We start from the raw sequence: 22075 nt of genomic DNA, 5'->3' as shown, positions 1-22075 counted from the left end.
ATTAAAAACTAATGGGTGAAAGAGATAGGCTTTAGCAGGAAAAAAAGAAAATGAGCAAAGGATGTGTAAAAGGGTACAGCAAGCTTTCTAGATGATTTTGAGATGTTTTACATAAATTAAATTTGTCCTAGAGCTTCCATGGAGGATGTATAAAATTTCAAAACACTAGGTAATGACAAATGCTAAACTATTTTTGAGTCAAAAGAATAAGTGGAAAATTACTGGCCAGTCAGTTCTATTTCATTTTGCCATGTTAATGAAACTATTTCTAATGTTATGACCTTATGAAAACATATAGAGAAATAATGATCAGCATAATTTTTCCAGAAATAACTATGTCATATTGTGGTGGTTTAAGACCAGAGGGAAACTGAGCACCACACAGCAGCTTGCTCACTCCTTCCATCTCAGGGATGGGGAGGAGAAAATAAAACAAAAGGCTCGGGGATAGAAACAAGGACAGGGAGGGATGAGTCACCAATTATGGGCATGGGCAAAAGACAGACTCATTGAGGAGGAAAAAGAACATCAATTTAATTTGAATACAACCAACAACAACACTAATTAACCAACCAAGCAGAGTAGGACAGAAAGAAATACAACCACATCTTAAAAACACCTTCCCTCCACCCCTCCCTTCACCCTAGGCTCAGCTTTGCCTTTGTCTCTACCTCCCCCCCACACAGTGGTGCAGGGGGGCAGAGGATACGGGTTACAGTCAGCTCATCACCCGTTGTTTCTGTCACTGTTGTGGTTTGAGCCTACTCAGCAGCTAAACACCATGCAGTTGCTCACCTACCCTCTCCCCAGTTGGGAATGGGGAGGGAATTGGGGGGGCAAAGGGAGACTCACGGGTTGAGATAAAAACAGTTTAATAACAGTAACAGAATAATACACTGACAGCAGTATCAACGGGTAAGGTACAATACAGCTGCTCACCATCTGCCGACCGACACCTGCCTGCTCCCAGCTGAAGATCCCAAACACAAAGGCCCCACAGCAACACTCCCAGAAGTGAGAGCCCCTCCCGGCCCACTCCTGCCTTTATATAGTGAGCACAATGTCACATGACATGGAATATCAGCCAATCCTGGCTCAGCTCTCCAGCTGTGCTCCCCCCGCCCCTGCACACAGGCAAGGGCTTTTGGACCTGGGGAGCCTCTGGAATCTCAGTGTGCTTCAGCACTCCTCCAGCTACCAAAACAAACATGAACTCTATTCCAGCCCAAACCAGGACAGTATCCACCTCTTATTCCATATCATTTATGGTATGCTCATGTTCCATATTTCTAATACATTTTAATTAATTACTATCCTGTTCCTTGGTCATAGAAATGTGCACACAGATATCACTCCCTCAGTGCACACAGATATCAATCCCTCAGCCCATGGGTCATCACTGCAGAATTTATCACGAGTTCATTTGGTCCATAGCTTCAGGTTCCATCTGTCATAATAGTACCTTCAGCCAGGAGGGGCGATGCTCAGTCAGTAGGGCAGAGGTGTCCTTGGACCTGGAAGGAGGATGGTACACGGTCTTGTCATCATTTAAGCCTACTCAGCAGCTAAACACCACGCAGTTGCTCACCCACCCTCTTCCCACTTGGGAACGGGGAGGGAATCGGAGGGGCAAAGGGAGACTCACGGGTTGAGATAAAAACAGTTTAATAACAGTAACAGAATAATACACTGACAGCAGTACCAACAGGTAATGTACAATACAGCTGCTCACCACCCACCGACCAACACCCACCTGCTCCTGGCTGCTGATCCCAAACACAAAGGCACCACAGCCACACTCCCAGAAGTGGCAGCCTCTCCTGGCCCACTCCTGCCTTTATATAGTGAGTATAATGTCATGTGACATGGAATATCAGCCAATCCGGGCCCAGCACTCCAGCTGTGCTCCCCCCGCCCCCACACACAGGCAAGGGCTCTCGGGCCTGGAGAGCCCCTGGAATCACAGTGTGCTTCAGCACTGCTCCAGCTACCAAAACGAACAGGAACTCTATTCCAGCCCGAACCAGGACAATCACTCCTTTCTCCTCAGGCAGAGGACTCCTCACACTTCTCCTGCTCCATCATGGGGTCCCTCTCACAGGAGACAGTCCTCCATGAACTTTCTCCAGTGTGGGTTCTTGCCATGGGCTGCAGTCCTCCTAGCAACAGACTGCTTCAGCAGGGGCTACACTCAGAGTTCCAATCTTCTTTGGGTGCAGCCACCTGCTCCACTGTGGGGTCCTCTACAGGCTGCAGGTCATCATCTGTTCCACCATGGATCTCCATGAGCTGCAAGGGAATGGCCTGCCCTCTCACCACAGGCTACAGGGAACTCTCTGCTCTAGAAAACCTTCCCCCAACCCTTCCTCCTCCTTTCTTCCACTGACCTCAATGTTTGTGTAGGTATTTCCCTCACAACTCTTCCTCCTCCTCCTCTCAGGTTCCACTTCTTAAATAGGTTATCACAGTGCCGTCATTAATTGGCTCAGCCTTGAACACAGGTGGGTCCAACTTGGAGCTGGGGGAGCTATCAGAAGCTTCTCACAGGAGCCACTTCTGTATCCCCTTTCCCTCCTACTAAAACCCTGACACACCAAAACCCAGCACACATATCAATCTAATTTTTCTTTAAGATGAGCAACAGTGAGAAAAAATCATACAGGTAAATTGAACTAGGAAGGATTCATTTGCTCTGCTGATGGACTTTATATTTTCTTAATGTAAACATGGATATCTTCAAATACATACTATGACAAAGAATATACTGTATTCTTCATGCCCAACCACTAAGATTAAAATGAAGCAGGAGAGATCTAATAGATACTAAGAAAAACTTTCTGATTGTAAAAGGAATTGAACATTAAAATAGGTTCTTGCCGGCATTTTTATTAGGAAGGATATAGCTATATTTGTTTCCTTATTTTGGAAAATCAATCCTACTGGCTACAGCCATATTAGTAAACTAAACAAGGCCATAAATGGTAAGTTCACAAATTTACGGTCTTGTGAGCTGCACTTTTTTGTCAGGTACAGAGAAAGAGAACATCCTAATTTTATTTATCTGTATGAACAGATCTGTTGTGTAGGATATTATGGCTCTGTGAAAACACCAGATAAAAGAAGATTGCTACACAAGCACTTGTATTAACTTTATCAGGAATGTCTGTCTGTCCATCTAATCCCATGAATCAGGAATTAATAAATCATGGAAAGGAAAGTTAAGATGATGGAAAAACTGCAGAATTTTTAAGAACAGAAAGCTCACAATCGATACTTTGGCTGGAGATGTTCGTAGAACTAGTATACACTTTTGGCCAATGCATCTTAAGTACTGCAATTTCAGATTTTACATACCTTCAAGGTTTTCTTTTATGGGTGTTTTCTATATTGAAATGCTTTTCCATCTTTCTGATTAAATATGATGTACAAGTAACCACATCTTTCAAAGTGAAAAGGTAACAAACAATAATTTCAGTGATGGCATAAACTGGCTCTTCAGTGATTCATCAGTCAAACCTCAGATCAATAAGTTACTCTATGAGTCTGCTGCAGATTTGGCCATTTTTATTATAATATAGTAACAAATTAATAAATATGTCAGAAAATTTAAGGCTGATGAAAGCAGTGTTATCTTAAAATATCTATAAATGATCCATCACTACTTGGTTTTCCTTCTTCCATTACCAAATATAGACTTGTAGAATTTAGAAAAGAAGACAAAAACTACCTCAGAGGAGAAAGGCAATAGGTAATAGGAAAGTAATTCAGAGGCATTGAAGAAGAATAATTGAAAGTAATGATTTTTCTGTATCAACACAAAACTATTTCCATAGCGGACCAAAATATGTATTAATGCAGTGCTATGTTTTTTTTCACCCAATGCACAAATGTATTTGATATTTATAGCATATTTTAAAGATAATGCGATTCACACTGGGCTCTTGAATGCGGTTTAGCACAGCTGATTGCTGGAACTTTATCTAACTTTCCTTTATGTCAATGAAAAAACTGCCTTTGGGATGAGTGAAGATAATAGCTTTACTGAAAGTTGGTTAGGTTCATGACTGACTTCCATAATTTTCTAGTTTCAAGAAGTGGTACAGCTATTAGATGTTACAGTCATTCCTTATCTCATATGACACTGAAATCAGATGAAGCACATATAAAGTTCCTTTCAAATTAAAAGGTTTTCATTTTAAGAGTCTGACCTAAAGTGTCTATCCTCATGCTTTATAACCAGAATGTTCAAGTATTCCTTGCCATAATTCCACTAGAAGAAATCAAGTTAAATCTAGAGACAAATTTAGTCAATGTAGTAAAAATTTCGCATCTCCCTAACTGCTAGTGCGTGTGCTTTTCCTGTAAGCTTATTTTTATGAAAAAAAAGGTGATTTATGTAAATTGCATGCACATTAAACCCTGACAAATGAAATTTTGCCTATGAATAGTGTTTGATTTGATTGATGATATTTCTCATTTCCATCTGGATTTGGTTTGTACCTCTATTGTATAAATAAAAGTTATATCTGAACATCATCTGTATATCAGCTAAGCAATTCAGATCCTATTATGGAACATGGTGCATTTTCTGGAGTCTTAAACATGAATTACCTGTCTTGCAAATTTCCTAATTAGTTCAACCAATTTTCTTTCTGTCTCCAGGTAATATGAGCCAATGATCTGAATCTGATGTTGTTAACGAAATAGAGTGCTGAATAAATGTTTTAGGTCACAGTCTGTTTACAGCACTACAAAGAGTGCCTTATTTGTTCCCTAATTTATATGTTTAGATTTCTTTATTAATTTATGCAAAAGTAAAAAAAAAAAGAAAAATAAAAAATAAAAAATATAAAAAAATAATAAAATAAAAAAAAAAGTCTTAGACCTTCATAATGATTCACATCTGTTTCAGAGTATCCATTGACCCAGCTGTCAACTTTGAAGGGAATGATAATTTCAAATGTAGGATTTCAGTGTCAAAAGACAAAGGTGTTTTTACAGCATGGCCCACAATTCTGTCTGACTATCTACCTGCCTGTATTAAAACCACAATTTTTAAAACTGCAGTTTAATTTCACCTATGGTGTTTTCTATTTATTTTAGTCTTAAACAGTTTAATTTTAAAAATATCACAGATTAATTAAACTTTAACTTATGAATCCATCCAGTCACGTTTTGGAATACAGTGCGTTGTTTTGCCTCTGTAGTGTAGCTCATATTCTGCAGTAGAATAATAGAATCGCTGACTGTAATGCAGAAGCTGAGCAACCTGTGGAAGTTCGTACTGTGAGTATTTTTGTGGGATTAAGAGACTAACGCAAAATACTTGCCAAGATGAAATTAATTCCCACCCTTAACTTTAGCAGTGAAAAAAATAATCACTGAGGTACCTTCTGTAATCAGTGTATTTAAACAGACTTCAAAACTTACCCCCAGTTTAAAATCCAGGCTACATCTTCAGTGATGTTTCAATTGGTGAAATTTTAGAGAAATTCCCTGAATTGACTCCATTCACTGGAATCATCCTTCCAGGGTAGAGCAAAAGCTTGGGAGGGGACACAGACAGGACAGCTGGCCCAAACTGACAAAGGAGATTTTCCATACCATAGGAGTCATGCTCAGCAATAAAATGTGAGAGGCAAGCGAGGGATGATCCAAAGTAGCCATTGCTCAGAGACTGGCTGGGCATTGGTCTGCTTGTGGGAGGTGGTGAGTGATTACCTTTGTATCACTTTGGATTTAAATTTTTTTTCCCATTTATTAAACTGTCTTTATCTTGACCCATGAGTTTTTCTCACTTCTTTTCTGATTCTTTCTGTCAACCCTCTGGGGAAGTAAATGGGTAATTAGGCTGGGGTCAACCCACCACACAGGGAAAATGAAACTTTAAAGTTATATCAAAATATAAATTTCATTTAAATTATGGTTGTGAAATTAAATTCCACTTCTCAGTTTTATATTTAAATAATTCATAGAAGTTTAATAATTGTTATTCTCAATGTAACTATTACGTTAGCCTTTGACATGCTTAAATAACAGGATGTCAATATACATAAAATGCATTCAGTCACTAATCCCACAGATGATTATATACCTATGCAGAGTAACTATGTCCAGCTATTATATTCCAGAAGGACCTATGTTGTCATAGACATACTAGTATATGTAAGATCATCTAATATTGGCCATGTGAAGATAATGTTATAGATTTTTAATTGATTTGCACATTTTCAGAGTCTGACTCAATTTCTTTTAATTGCTGCAGGCTTTATCTTTGAGTCAACCACTTCCACTGTGAGAGTGCCTGCCATGACAAGGGAAGATAAAGGTAATGTTATTTGGATTTATTTATAAATGGAAAGATTAAGATTTTAAACATGGGCATATGTTTCTGTAATTTCACAGAAGATTATTAGAAGCTACTTAAAGAAAAGAAGTTGTAAAAACCCTTGTTGCTGCCACAGGCATGTTCAGGAGATAGTGTTACTCCCATGAGAGTAATTTAAAGTGTATGCAAGAGATGACCATGAATAGTGTATGCTAAAGCTTTGTATCCTCACCTCCTTAGGAAGAGGGGGTAGTCTCAGTGCTGTCAAGCAGATTGATGCTGCTGACAAAGACATTAGGAACCACAGAAAGATCCAGAAATAATTACTTTTTCAGCCATTCCCTGTAAGGAATTTCTAAAACAATTCACAGTGCACTGTGTATTCTGAAAATGCAACATGCAATTTGTTTTCACACTGAAAGAGACTGTTTCCAAAGGTCTTCACTGTAAGAGTCCTCCACTCAACAGTATCAGCTTCCAAGAGTTCATTTAGGTTAGGAAATATGTTTAGGGTTAAGGTGAGTTAGCTAGCTTTCTCCTTGGTCTGCTCTCTAATGATTTTCCTCCTCTTGACTGACTCTGAACACTTTAAAAAAAGTCTTTTAAAAATTCACCAGCTCCCTTCAGCCTTGTTCTGAGAACTGTACTGAAGAAAACAGTATTTTTTAAATGTTTGTTATCAACCTCAATTTCTATACATTTAGGGGTTTGTAATAATAGTCCATTTTCTTTGCCTCTGAAAGCCTCTGAACACTGGAAATTTCAAGAGAATTTGACAAAAAAAAAAATTCTTTCAAATAAACATAATAACATGTAAAAAATAAAGCTGTAGTTTAGGCATATTTTGTCATTGGGACAGTGAGTTATATTAGCCTGCCGTACACCATCTTTTCAGAAAACAAAACTATGCAAGGAGGCACCATCCAGGCTATTTATCTCTTAGCTGACAATCACTAAGGTCCTCAAATGTCCTGAACCAGGGTTACTACTTGGAACAAATAGAACTGAGTACCAACGTCATGAATTTCTATTTTATTTTCTTGAAAAGGCAAAAATAAGGAGATGCATATCAGAAAAGGCTAAGCTATTATTGATAATATTGAACTAAACAGACTAAAGCAATGAATCTGAGAAATCTAGGTCAAATGTAAAATAAAACAAATCATACATTAACACCAGAACAGTAACACCTTAGAAAATGGAAATAAGATGTTAAAAATTAAGAAATAATATGATAGAAGATGTTGGCCTGGCTAGAAACACTGAGGAACTGTGCAAACATCAGTCAGACTATGGCTCAGGATTAGAAATTGTTATTTATGCAGTCCCTGTACCAATTAAAATCTTCCTTCTTAAAATACTTCTGGTTGCAATAATTGTTAATAGTTTCTAATCCTTCTCCTTCCCTTTCATCACCCTTAGGAGAAACAGTGTAATACCAGCTTTAATAAAACATTTTTCATAAGTAATGTTTGTCAAACAAGGTTTAGTAGATGTTACTCAAAGCAGTTGTATATCTCCGAAGATTTCCAAACAGGTAGCAATCTCTGATTAATACTTTTAGGGTTTTCTCTGTTTCCCTAGGAAGACTTTATGGAGTTCTTATTCATATAAGCAGACATTCAGAGCCTGAAGAGATGGATAAAACAGAAAGAATAGATATAGAATAGGAAAAAGCAAGGTATACAAGAAAACACAGTGAATGGAGGATGAGTGGAACAAATCCTTCCTTGGTCTTGTGGACAGCCTGAGGTAAAAATCAGACCTGAAATCTAAGAATCGGACAGCTTCCTGTGACGGTCTGACAGAACCACAGTTAATGTCTCAAACATCTGGTAAAGAACTTTGGAAACACCTGGGCTGTGATGGGAAGTTGTGGTAAGAAAAGAGGGACCCACAGAGGTAGGACCACACTTTTCTGCTGCTGAACTTTCCTATCTTGAGTGACTCTGCAAAGAGCCAATAAAGAAGCCATTTTCATGACACAAGTGCCAAGAAGAAAGGTCAGACAATGGTCATACCCGCAGGGAGAGGGGAGTAACTCCCCAGCAACCCACTTCCAGAAGACTCTGAAGGTACAAACTACACATGCACCAAAGCAAAGAGAACTCTATAAGCACAGACTGCTTAATTAGCCTAATGAATCCCAGTACCTGCCCGGAGGAGGGGATGGGGATTATAAAAGGACAGGAGTTGAAGTCCCAAACGGCTGTGCCCCTCTGGAACTGGGGCATGCTGGAACCAGGACTGGTGAAATCTTTCCTTTTGTCTTTCTCCCTTACTTTCTCACCCTCTTTTTCTCTTTCTCTCTCTTCTTCTCTCCCATTCTTTATCCCTCTATCCCTGCATACACATCAAGGCTTGTCAGAGCTTGTTTACTTTGCGGTTTGTCAGTGTAAATTGGGGGTTTTACCAGTTGTTGAAGAGGTAGAAAGGCTTACTGATAAAGTTTCATGCCAGTATCTGTTGTGAACAAATACAAAATAGGTTTCTGAGTTGAAGAATCCCTGGTGTCGTTTCACCTTACTCCTGACCCGAGAATCAGAGACTCTGAGTTCCCGTCCCAAGAAACTTGGACATGACACCCTCCAGTATAAGCACTTTTTCTAGCTGGCTTTAGAGACCAGGCAAAGCCTATTATCTACTGGTATATGTTTTGCCTTATTTCAACAAGAACTTTCTGATTCAGGAGCACGTGGATTTCCTGAGATGGCTTCCTCTTGATTCCTACTGTTACTTTGCTCTTGTTCAGTTCTAAGTTTTTTGAGCAACTCAGGTTCAAATCCAAGCTTTGCACCAAGCAGTGCAATCTGGTTAGGTCTAGTCAATGAACATCTCCATTTTCCTTTACATATCTTACAAGGTCTTTTTTATGCACTACAAAGGCTGTCACTTCTCCCTCAGCAGAAAAATTAAAAATCTGGATATTCAAAAGCATTTCTGAGACATTTATTGTTTTAATCCCAGTAAGGATAGGATCTTCCAGTAGCAATACTAAGAAGATCTATGCTGAAATCCTACAAAATTCACTGATTGATAGATTTGTTGTCAGCAACTGGTCACTTAATAATCATCTACCAGCGACATTAAAAGGAAATGTGAACAGGTCAAGATCAATATAATATTTTTTCTTGCAATCAGAGATAATTTATATCAATATTTCTTCTCTGAAGCTTGAAAATGGTCAAGCAGTTTATTTTATAAATCTTTATTTTGGTAATGATACTGTGGAACCTATCAAGATGACATATATTTATGAAATATATTTCTCAGCATATACTGCCACATCCATGGATTCTTTCACAGGGGAACATGAGGCTCATCAGAATACACAAAGGTATGTGTTGTTTTTTTGGGGAAGGGGCATCATACATTTAGTTATTAGCCTACTGCAGTCACAAATTACACATCATAAATTACAAATATCTAGTATTACACTGACAGCACCTTAAATGTACTTTAGAGCAACAGTAGTTGTGTGACTCTTGAAAGACTAGAGCCTATCATTAAGATTAAATCAAAGGGAAGATGGTATTAAGCTCATAGATAAAATCTATATAGAGTCTCAGAATTTCCACTCTTCTCTAGTTACATTTAAAGAGAATTTTAAAAGAGATCATTATATTCAGAATTTCTAGATGTTCCTTTAGTACAGGAAATTTGATACATGTATTAAATACAACGCAGAAGAACCACAAAAGTCGTCTTAATCTTTGCAATCTATGAAACTCATAATTTTTCTTTTAATGTTTGTTTAAAGAATAAAAACAATGTTAGGTAAATTGAATAAACAAGGGATTTCTGGGGCAGATTAAAGGACTAAACTGCATTTTCAAGTCAACATGAGTTGAAGTATAATCTGATGCTAGAAGTTCCATGATACAAATAAACAAAAATAGGTGACTTACGGTCAATGCAGAATTAATGCAATTTTGAAATTTTACTTACTTTTGCAGTGCAGTAAGTCTTCTTAAATTACTGGTAAGCACAAATGAAAATTATTAACTTTCTGAGATCTTAATCCATGACAAAATGGTCCTACCTGCTAACTGATTGAGTTAAGAAGCCTATATGCAGTTCCAATTCCCTAAATTTTGAGAACTTTTCTGAAGATTTTATGATGATTCCAGGAAAAGATCTAATATGTTTATTATTTCAAATGCAAATGATTTTTAGTGTACTGTTCTGGTTATGGTCAAGGTAAGTAGTGACTCAGAAATGTCAGAGATGTTTCTGGTGCTTATTATGACAGCACTATCCTGAAAGTGCTAAAAAAACCCCAAAGGAATATCAGTATCATAAAAGCTGAGCCTACAAATACAAATAAATTAGATATACTATGTGCTCTGAATAGAGATACAGAATGTCAGCATACATAGATTTATGCTGATATTTTTGAAGAAAGGGAGTAAGAGAAGAGATGATTTAGAAAAGTGATAATGACTTTCATCTGTAAATTTGTGGTTTAAGACTAGAATAGTTTTCATGGCTGCCTTCTGATCTAGCTAGCATATTAGCTTATAACGTCAAAGATGAAGTTGAAGTGTACGTTCTTGCTTTTTGTAGTAATTTGTCTGAAGTGGAACACAAGTAGATTCTTCTTGCAGAAGCAGGATAAAATTACTAGTGCTGTGTTGGGATTCTAAACATTCCCTCATTCTTCTTATAGAATCATAGAATCATTTAGGTTGGAAAAGACATTGAGTCCAACTGTAAACCTAACATTATCAAATCCACCACTAAACCATGTCACTAAGAGTCACGTCTATGTGTCATTTAAATATCTCCAGGGATGGTGACACAACCACTTCCCTGGGCAGCCTGTTCCAGTGATTGAGAACCCTTTCAGTGAAGAAATATTTCCTAATATCCAATCTAAACCTCCCCTGGTACAACATGAGTCTGTTACCTCTTGTCCTACCACTTGTTACTTGGGAGAAGAGACTGACACCCACCTCACTACAACCTCCTTTCAGGTAGTTGCAGAGAGATAAGGTCTCTCCTGAGTCTCTTTTTCTCCAGACTAAACAACCCCAGTTCCCTCAGCCGCTCCTCCTAAGACTTGTGCTCTAGGCCCTTTACCAGCTTCATTGCTGTTCTTTGAGCAATGATCCAGCACCTCAATGTCTTCCCTGTAGTGAGGAGCCCAAAACTGAACACAGTATTCAAGGTGTGGCCTCACCAGTGCTGAGTACAGGAAGACAATCACTCCCCTAGTCCTGCTGGCCACGCTATTTCTGATACCAGCCAGGATGCTACTGGCCTTCTTGGCTACCTGGGCACACTGCTGGCTCATATTCACGTGGCTGTTGATCAACACCCCCAGGTCCTTTTGTGCCGGGCAGCTTTTCAGCCACTCTTCCCCAAGCCTGTAGCTTTGCATGGGGTTGTTGTGACGCAAGTGCAGGACCCGGCACCGAGCCTTATCTTGGCATTAGCTAATATTTTACTACAAGCAAACAGTAGGAAATTAATTATCCCATTATAACAAAAGGTATCAAACCAGAGGCATGGTAGGAATTGCGTCATAATGAAAAATAAATTTACGTGTCAACCTAGAATCATAGAATTGTTTGGGTTGGAAAGGACCTTAAAGATCACCTAGTTCCAACCCCCCCTGCCATGGGCAGGGACACCTTCCACTAGACCAGGCTGCTCAAAGCCCCATCCAACCTGGCGCTGAACACTTCCAAGGAGGGTGCATCCACAGCTTCTATGGGCAACCTGTTCCAATGTCTCACCACCTTCACAGGAAAAATTTCTTCCTTATCTACATCTACCCTCTCTCTAGTTTAAAACCAGTACCCCTCATCCTATCAGTACACTCCCTTGTGTAGGCATTTGGCCTCGTTCAACTTCATGAGGTTTGCATGGGCCTACCTCTCAAGCATGTCAAGGTCCCTCTGGATGGCATCCCTTCCCTCCAGCCTATCGACTGCACCACACAGCTTGGTGTCACTGGCAAAATTGGTGAGGGTGCACTCAATCCCACTGTTCATGTCTCCAATATGGTACACAGAACTGGTCCCAACACTGATCCCCAAGGAACGCCACTCAATACCACTTTCCTTGTGGACACTGAGCTGTTGACCACAACTCCTTGAGTGCGACGATCAAGCTAATTGCATATCCACTGAGTGGGTCCATCCATCAAATCCATGTCACTCCAATTTAGAGGCAAGAATGCAATGCGGGACAGCATCAAATGCTTTGCATAAGTCCAGGCAGTTGACATCTGTTCCTCTTCCCTTACCCACCAATGCTGAAACCCCACTGTAGAAGTCCACCATATGTCAGGCATGATTTGCCCTTAGTGAAGCCACACTGGCTATTAGCAATCACTTATTTTCCATGTGCCCTAGCATAATTTCCAGGAGGATCCACTACATGATCTTGCTGGACGTGGAAGTAAGACTGACTTGTAGATGTGTGCTAGGTGTCTAAGTCTCCTTAGCTTATGGAGACGTGACTAATACAAAGAATTCCATATAGCTGTTCATCTGATCAGACAGAACAGGAGGAATCCAGTTGCCTATATACAGTAATCTATTGTCAGTTTAGGCATTTTAAGGTGTCTGGCAGATACTCAGAAGGTCATCACATTACAAGGACCTGCAAAAGATCCAAGCCTTTCTGGAGCTGAAGCAGAGGCATGTGTTTAGGCAACTAGATTGAACACCATCTGCATATTTAGCATGAGCCAAAGTGCTAAATTTAGCCATTTTTGCTGTGTACTGAATCTTGCCTCATCTCCCATTTGGTTCTTTTGCAAATAATAACATAATTTTCCTAAGATAAACTCAAAGAAGGTTTCAGATGTAGTATCTATGTCTTCATTGTACATTTGTACTAAGAAATATATTCGTATGTTGTCGTGGATGAAAGTATTAGCATGGTGATGGTTTAATAACAAATCAAAATTTATTAATAACTAATAGTACTTGATCATTAACCAGTTTAAATGCATACAAATTCTGGAAAATGTTGTAATTAAAATAGTGTCTTATCCACAGATTCTAAGATCACAAGATTCACTCTAATTTACTACATGGTATCTTAAATCAATACATATATATATATGTGTGTGCACATACACAAAGACAAAAACATGCAAACACAGAGACACACATGACAAAGTATTTGGATCCAATAAAATAAATTATATACCCACACCCCAACAGGCAGAGAAAGAGTAAGAGAAGCTAGCTCAAAGTAAAAGTTCCCTCCTCGAGTTTAGAGCAAATACTCACAATGCCTTGGCATTCCTCAACGGGCAATAATTGAGACTTGAGTGGGTTGACTTCGCCCTGGCCTTTCGTCAGCTCTGGCAGCAGATGACACCTTAAGGTTTTGATACCTGAGAGGCATCCCAGCTCAGGGGAGATGCTGGTCACAGGCCTGCTGCAATCCAGGAGATCTCAAAGGGTCTCACTTGGAGTCGAAATTTATAGGGTCCAAGATAACTGACTTTCATCATATATTTTCGCTCAGGCCCAGCTCAAACAGTGAAACATTCTGGGACCTTCCAGCAGTTGCATAAGAATTTGATGAAGGTGCAACTGTTGTTGTTCTCATTTGATCACATCACCAGTACAGGTGTGCCAGGCTGTTAGGAGATGAGGGACTGTTATAACCATTTCCTAGGGAGGGGCAGGAGCCAGGCTCATTAACATTCTGATTCACTGCCATTAGCAGTCCTTATCTCTCCAGGTGGACATACATCCCAGGGGAGATGGGTGGAATCACACTTAGCACCAAGCTGCCCAGGGGGTGAGGATTGCACCACCACATATGTACTCTGCTCATGTTAGGATTCTCCTTAATGAGAATACTAAGGGGCTGCAGCTATATGACAGTGGTTAACGTGTCTACAGAGAAGACAAACTGCAATTATATGTGGATGATGTCATGCCAAAGGTAAGCTGTCTGTTAGAAAATCAGCCACAGTGTCACCTATTGAGATTCTGTTAGTGGGATTAAACATTATATTCAAGTGAGGAAATCTTGGGGCAATTTGATCTGTACCCTTTGGGAGGTTTTTTTCCTGATTCCTATCATCTATTCTAGCTCCTATTAATGCTACTGTTGCAGTTACCTTAATGAAACAGTTTGAATCCTATAATATTATTTTGATTTTAGTTTAAAAGTATGATTTTGATTTAACATGAAGCTACAGTAGCTATGAGAATATAAAGTACACTAAGGCCCTTAGGATTAAGCAACTAGTATGCTGTGTGCTTTGAACATTATAAGAATCGTCATGGACTCTGAATTAACGCAATGGGTACTGGTTATGGATCTTGACTTGAAACAATAGGTACCTGAGGAAAACTGGTTTGGTTGGAAAGATCGGCCAAAGGAGAGGTGAACATTAACCAAAGGTGGAATGAGCATGCGCAAGGATGGAGTTCAATCAGCAGACACAGTGATGAAGACTATCAACGACCACCAGAGACCCCCATCCAGTATAACCACGCATGTGTCAGAGACATTTGCATATGATAATAATTTCCAAGAAATAACATGAATATGCTAATCATTGCCCTCCCCCCATTCTATTTAAATCAATTAGTGAGGATGACCAATGATTTCTGTAGAATAGGAATATAGGTAGAGAGAGGTAACTAAAAGCCAATCATTATAAAGGTCAGCTTAAACGTTATGGAATTATTGATCTTATGTAACTATGACTCTGCTGAAAAAGTGTATAAATATGTTGTGCTTTGTACCTATCGAGGAACACGTCTTTGGTGGAGTTATCCCCCGTGTTCCCCAGCACTGGAATAAAGAAGTGCCTGCTTATCTGCTTTGTGTAGATAAGTTCTATTCGTGATTACGACCGCTAACATTACTTAGATGGAAATTAAGTTCTATGAGATCTTCCATTAAGATCTGTGCAGCTAGAAGTGTCTTAAGAGTCTGTTACATATGTGCCATTAAAGCTGAACATCGATAGCTAAGTAAGGATCTAGGTAACTGGACCTTCAAACTGGAAACTATTTGGAAAGGAAGCATTGTGAGCCAGTGCCTACCTGAGCTTTTCAACCAGCAAAAGAGAAAACAAGTCAGAGCTCTAAGACTGTGATTACATAGCAGATCCACTGCCTGCATCCCTTCCCTCATACTCTAATTCCTTCCTTTTCTACTTCATATACAGAGAAAAAATAAGGAGGTAAATTCTGAAACATTTGCATTACTATTTATCACTCTTGGTTTTCTCCATGAGAAAAAGGTACCAGTAGGATTAGAAGGATATTCATAAAGCTAAACAAGCAAAGAAAAAACAGTTTTCTTTATTAAAAGGATTCTTAATTACCCCAAAGTGAAACATCTATAACATTTAATCTGATAATAAAAATAGGGGACAAAAAAGCTTAATTAATCAGAGTAATTTAATGCAAAATTGAAACCAGTATCCATTATCTAGGAAAGAAAAATGACAACATAGTAAAGTGCTATATGCATTATTAAGTGTTTTAGCAGATTCCATTAGAACAACTGGATTGAAAGGTCCTTTGAAGTTGTCTTCATAAGGTCCTATTATCAGTAATCATAAAGCAATTACAAAATATCATTGTAGGTAAAACACTTGGCATACTTAATCTCAGCCATAATTTTACTTTGTTCAGATCCCTACTCCCAAGATTCTATTTGACTAATTCTAAGGGTTTTTTTTGGTTAAAATTATTTAAAAAAAAAAAAAAAAAAGAAAAAATTTACCAGCTTCAGATAATTGTTTTCCACGTATACTCTGAAAGAGAGAACAGATTGTGCGGAACATTTCATTCTTGCTAGGATTCTCACAAAAAAAAAAAAAAAAGTATTCAGGGTAGTTATTTGATATTTAAAAAATATAACTATCAAGAACTAACCTTTTAAAACTGAGTATGGAACATAGACTATGATATTTGAACATATGCATATGATTGGAAAACTTTTATAATGCATACTAGACAATAGTACTATTTATGTATTAAACTGGTCATGAAATATCATCCTATCAGGGAAAACTGGAGACATTTGTTCTAGCATAGATGAATAAAATGGCAAAGAATGGAAATTGCTTGATCAAAGCTAGACAACAGTCATAGCAGCAGGAGCAGAATCTGGCTTCAAGCTTGTCAGCTTTCCAGCTCTCTGTTCCTTACAGCAGATTGTTTCATATTTAACTCTACCCTTTTGTTGCGCCATTACAATATTTAATCCCACAGTCTTTTTTTTCTGGTGTGTGAAGCATCCATGGAGGTCACCAAGAGTTACAATTTAGACTACCTTTGAAGAAAAGAAAAAGAAACAATCACATTTTTAACAGAATTCTTTTTTTTTTTTAAAAAAAAAAAAGGAACCAAATTCTTTAGATTGAAGAACTTCAAATGTAAAACTTCTATATAAAACATGCCACCAGCAGGTATTTCTTCCAAACTGAAATTAAGATTATACAAGTGTTGTTTGAGCCTGGCCAGCAGCTAAACACCACGCAGTCGCTCACACACCCTCTCCCCACTTGGGAACGGGGAAGGAATTGGAGGGGCAAAGGGAGACTCACGGGTTGAGATGAAAACAGTTTAATAACAGTAACAGAATAATACACTGACAGCAGTACCAACAGGTAATGTACAATACAATACAGCTGCTCACCACCCACCGACCAACTGACTGACACCCACCTACTCCTGGCTGCTGATCCCAAACACAAAAACACCACAGCCACACTCCCAGAAGTGGCAGCCTCTCCTGGCCCACTCCTGCCTTTATATAGTGAGCATAATGTCACGTGACATGGGATATCGACCAATCTGGGCCCAGCCCTCCAGCTGTGTTCCCCCCACCCCCGCACACAGGTGAGGGCACTGGGACCTGGGGAGCCCCTGGAGTCTCAGTGTGCTGCAGCACTCCTCCAGCTACCAAAATGAACAGGAACTCTATTCCAGCCTGAACCAGGACAACAAGATTGTTGGTAAATCTTGTTCACTCTACAAGTCAAAGCAGTTTTTTGTTTTAGTTGTGATCATCGCTTCTTTTTCTCATACAGACCTTAGGCTATTCAAAATAAAGTGTCTTATCCTGTGAGATCAATTCTCAATGTGGCTGCTTGTTAGCTATTTGTCTGCCTGTAGACTGGAGATTCTAGGCCAGGAGATGCAAATTCAAAATATTCTCCTTCCCTGATGGTTTATCAACATACCCATCTGTAAGAGATTACTCCCCAAAACAAGGACTGAGAGAACCAGCCTGAGGAAAGCATAAACAGTGATGAGAGACGAGACTTAGTATGGGGGGCAGGAGGCCCTCTGAGCAGAGGAACATCTCAAACATTCACAAGTAACAAAAACTACAGTCACAGGGTGGATAATGTGGAGTCTGGAGGTGATAAGGCTGCCTGATTAGCCCAGTATGCAGTGGGGGAGGGAGCCCTTTGAAGGCAGGATAGTTCTGATCAGGTGCATCTTGTAAACTTTCAAGGGCCACCTGTCCGGTGAATGACCTTTGCTTCATTATCCATGAAACGCATATCAAAGTTGTGTCACATCCCACTCAGACTCATCTGAGCGGAATGTGACAAGTTGACACCCCTGCATATGCTAATGAAGATTAACAAAATTATGATAGTTACATCATCCCATTAAGTACCTTATTCCTCTACAAATATGTGGTATGTTGCTATGTGGGTAGACCTAGGGGAGTGACCCAAGGAAAGCATGTATAAATTGAGGAGGGGCAAGGGTAACAGAAGTGAAAAGTGAAGTGGACGGATGCACCCTTGAGCCCTTGTTGATGGGACCAGAGATCTGTATTTCTACACCCATCTCTATCTCTCTCTTCTTCTCTCTTCCCTCCCTTTCCTTGTTATCATTAAGTAAGGCAAAGCATATCACATCACTTACCATAATTTGCTATACACTTAGTCAATTAGCATGTATCCAATTAATACATTGTGGGAAATGAATAAATGTTTATTTATGAACTTTGAGACCTATCTCACCATTGTCCACTCCACTGGGGATTTACGAATATAAGTCACTTGTCTCCCCCTTCCAAGTGGGATGTGACACAATATGTGATCACGTGAAACACATTTAATGCTCTCCAAGCTACATGAATGGGATAGATTTGACTTCATGTATTAATAACAAGTAGTAACTAAAGCATAATTTTTGTACCTGTATGTATCTATAGATGGATGGATGTATATATTTCTGAAATGGATCACTATTTTTTGGAGATGGAACTATTCAATGTCACTCCAGAAAGGCTATTTCTCTAATTAGTTTGTGCTAACAAAATATCAGTTGTTATCAGGAAACCACAGCTTGAAGGCTTTCAAAGAAAATCAAGGTCTTGAAACAGACAGCCTGACAGTATGAGCAAAGATCATGCTATAGGTCTTGAAAATATATGCACATGATACTGGTCACCCCAGGGCCACAAAAATGTGTCATAAATGTTCACTTACTACTCACTAAAGGCATGCAGCCTTGTGAACTGAGGAAAAATGTTTTTGAGGAAAACAAAAAAGGCAAAGAATAAATATGCTATCTATGTAAAACTTCCTGTATACAGTAAAACTCGAATATAGCATGGAAGGGGGAATCGGTGAATAAAGATGAAGCAGACCATTAGCAAACATATAAATACAGTTTGAAGTAAACTGAAGAGCAAGAGGGAAGAAACCCTCCATCAACATCAGATGTTTCCTGACAATTGATTCAGGATGTTGATAACTCACCATACTTGCATATCTTCTTCCTGAGGAAGACTAGTGCCTTTGACCTTAGAACCCTGTGCAGATTGCAGGGGTGAGCCTAGCACCAGGGAAAAGGGTTGATACTAGAACATTTGTCTTTATCAGTTTTAATTCTGTCATTATAAGCTGTTATAGTAATTCATTGTGACTGAGTTAATAATAACTCCTTCACTAGACTGGTAATACTTTAATTAATCTAACAATAAATCCTTAGTTCTATGTATAAGGTGTGTTTCTTAACCCTCATAAATTGCATGTAGTCTTTGGTCTGGTACCCTGCCCTTGAGCTCATTTTTAATTTAGATGAAGCACTGAAATGTCAAAAGAGCAGAATGACTGAAAGTACCCACAATTTTATTCACACTTTAGCATTAATTCTGAGTATTCTTGCTTTAACTCAATTAAATCAAGCCCTTAGAAAATCATACTCAATTACCGAACTGAATTATTCTACAGTAGTCTTATTAACTATAAATGCAATTTCAATGCCTACCACATATTTATTTTCCAATATTTAAGGCATTCTGAAACATCGATGAAGCATTCTTTGGCTCACATTTTAATGCAGACATTTTTAACATCCTTCATATACACTGCCAGGTTGGGAAGCTTAGCTCTGGCTTGTAATCATTTCATCAATACAAATAAAGCATTCGTTTTACAGAATGTACTTTAACCTTCTGAATTTCAGGAACACAATCAGGGTCTAATTCAGAAGATAACCAGGCTCATTTAAGGCTATCAAACATTTATATAAAGAAATAAGTATTCAGCTTAAATATCTCATATTACAAAACACCTAATATACTATTTTGATAGTATAGTGTAAACCAAAACTGTGACGTTTATCCCAAAACACAACTGTCTGATACGGATATTATTTTTGCATTCCCAAACTACCCTACAGGTGAATGCTGATGCATGCTAGTAGCTTGACATAATTGCTGTAAATGAAGAATCACTGACAACTGTACAGCAATAAATATCATAAAAATCTGTTAAATCAGCATAGCTGTATGGAAATTGTTTTGCACTGCTGTCAGTGACTATCTCTGGTTCCAAAATACTGGGTACATTTTGGGTGCAGGAAAAGCAGTCCATTTCTAAAATTAGCTGGTGAAGGTATTGTCCTTACAGCTTAACCAAAAGCAAAATACAAGTAAATAGATAAAGAAATAAAAAAACAAAAAAAAAAACAAAAAAAAACAAACAAAAAAAAACAAACAAAAAAAAAAAAACAAAAAAAAAAAACACAACACTATGAAACTGCAACAAAATTAAACCAAATCAGTTTGTTGTTTCTTTTTTTTTTTCTCAGTGAAAACAAGCAAAACAACATTAAAAATATCTCTTTTTCTACAAATGCCTTTCAGTTGTCTCAAGATTTTTATATTTTATTTGGGGATTTTTGCAAGAAAAGAAAGAGATAGGTTCACAGAACCATTTGCCATCTGCCTGGTGTCTTGTAACCCCAGCTTCTCCAAGGTATGTGAATTCCTGGTTTGGGATTCTCCCTTAGTTGAGTTTGAATTAATACCTCCCACTTTCAGGTAAAATCCTCATTATATACTGTTTTTGAGAAGGATCCTTTAACAGTAATTCTCTTTCCATACGTAGTTTAAAAATGAGCTGCAGCCAGGATTAGACCTCTAGCTAAATTATCTCTCAGCTGAGTGCCTGAATAGCAACAGTAACCTGTAGTTTCACTAATGCTTAGTAGTCTTGGTTATTAACTAACTTGTACAAAGTGAAAGATTTCCAGAAGAAAGTATTTTGAGCACCCCTGTTATTTGGTTTGAGGCACAATGGATGCCAAAGTAGGAACAGAATAGTGAACCTTTGTGTCACCATCCCTTCCTGGACAGCAGATCTGCCAAGTGTAATCTTAGATTTAGTATAAGGCAGGTTAGCTCTAGCCTTTTCTCCACATCCCTTTGAAACCTTAGATTTTGCATAAATCAGGTTAGCTCTAGCCTTTTTTCCACATCCTTATCTTCATAACTACTAGGCAGGACAGCATGTGAGTGTTCAGCACTCAATGTCAAAGAGGGACTGAGACAGCTGTTTGTTCAAATCAATAATACACTATATTTTCAGAATATGGTGCCCATACTGGATGCACAAACACATATTCCTTTGAGAGGAATGGAAAGAAATAAATTAGCAGCACACTGTTTTCTATAGGGTTCTTTTAAAGAGTGAACTGCTAGGGTGTGGATGGAAGAGAGGGCAGCAATGAGAAATTCACAGATTTCAGGACACAGACTTTACACAGTCCTATAGAAATTCAGAACTATAATTTACAGTTTTAGCTCCAAACTCCTTTTCCCTTTGTCAGCTGAACAGCACACAAAAGCAATGCTCTGGCTCATGTTTTTGTCATTTTATTTTTTTTTTTTTATCTATATAGTACTCTACGTCAGTGCTGAGTAGCTCAGGCCTCTTCCTATTTAATTATCTAAGAATGGCAGATTGAATCCCTAGTATGCAAATTAGAGATTGAAACATTAAATTAATATTCTGATTTCATTATTCAGTCTTGACACAAATGACAGGAATGTCACAGATTAAATTAACAAGTAAATAACTTAAAAGGGATAATAGGTGTTCTCATCCACCCACAAAGCATTTGAGATTAAAACAAACACCGGGTTTTACATCTGATTTTCTGCCTGTTCTTAGATAGTCAGATCTGATGAAGCTAACTTGCAGAGCTCTGCTTTTTAATGGTTGACGACAATCACCTATTAAGTCTCCAGTTTTACAGAGGTAAAATACCAACTTCAGTCCCTGTTTTAAAATTATATCCCAGGATCTATTGTAGTTTACTGAACAACTTAAAGTAGGAAATAATTTTCCACTCCTCCAGGAACAGCCATTGGATTTGTGTTAATTCACAGATTGCTTCTTGAAATAAACAGAAATGCAGCCGTACAGCCTAGCCTGTTGTGACTGTGGTGGAGGGACAGGAACTGGGACCACACTTGTTCTCCTTGAAGAAC

This window comes from Tyto alba, unplaced genomic scaffold (genome assembly GCF_018691265.1).
Source record: "Tyto alba isolate M040663 unplaced genomic scaffold, T.alba_DEE_v4.0 Super-Scaffold_2, whole genome shotgun sequence".
NCBI classification, from domain to species: Eukaryota; Metazoa; Chordata; class Aves; order Strigiformes; family Tytonidae; genus Tyto; species Tyto alba.
Note: the sequence above shows the minus strand (reverse complement) of the source record.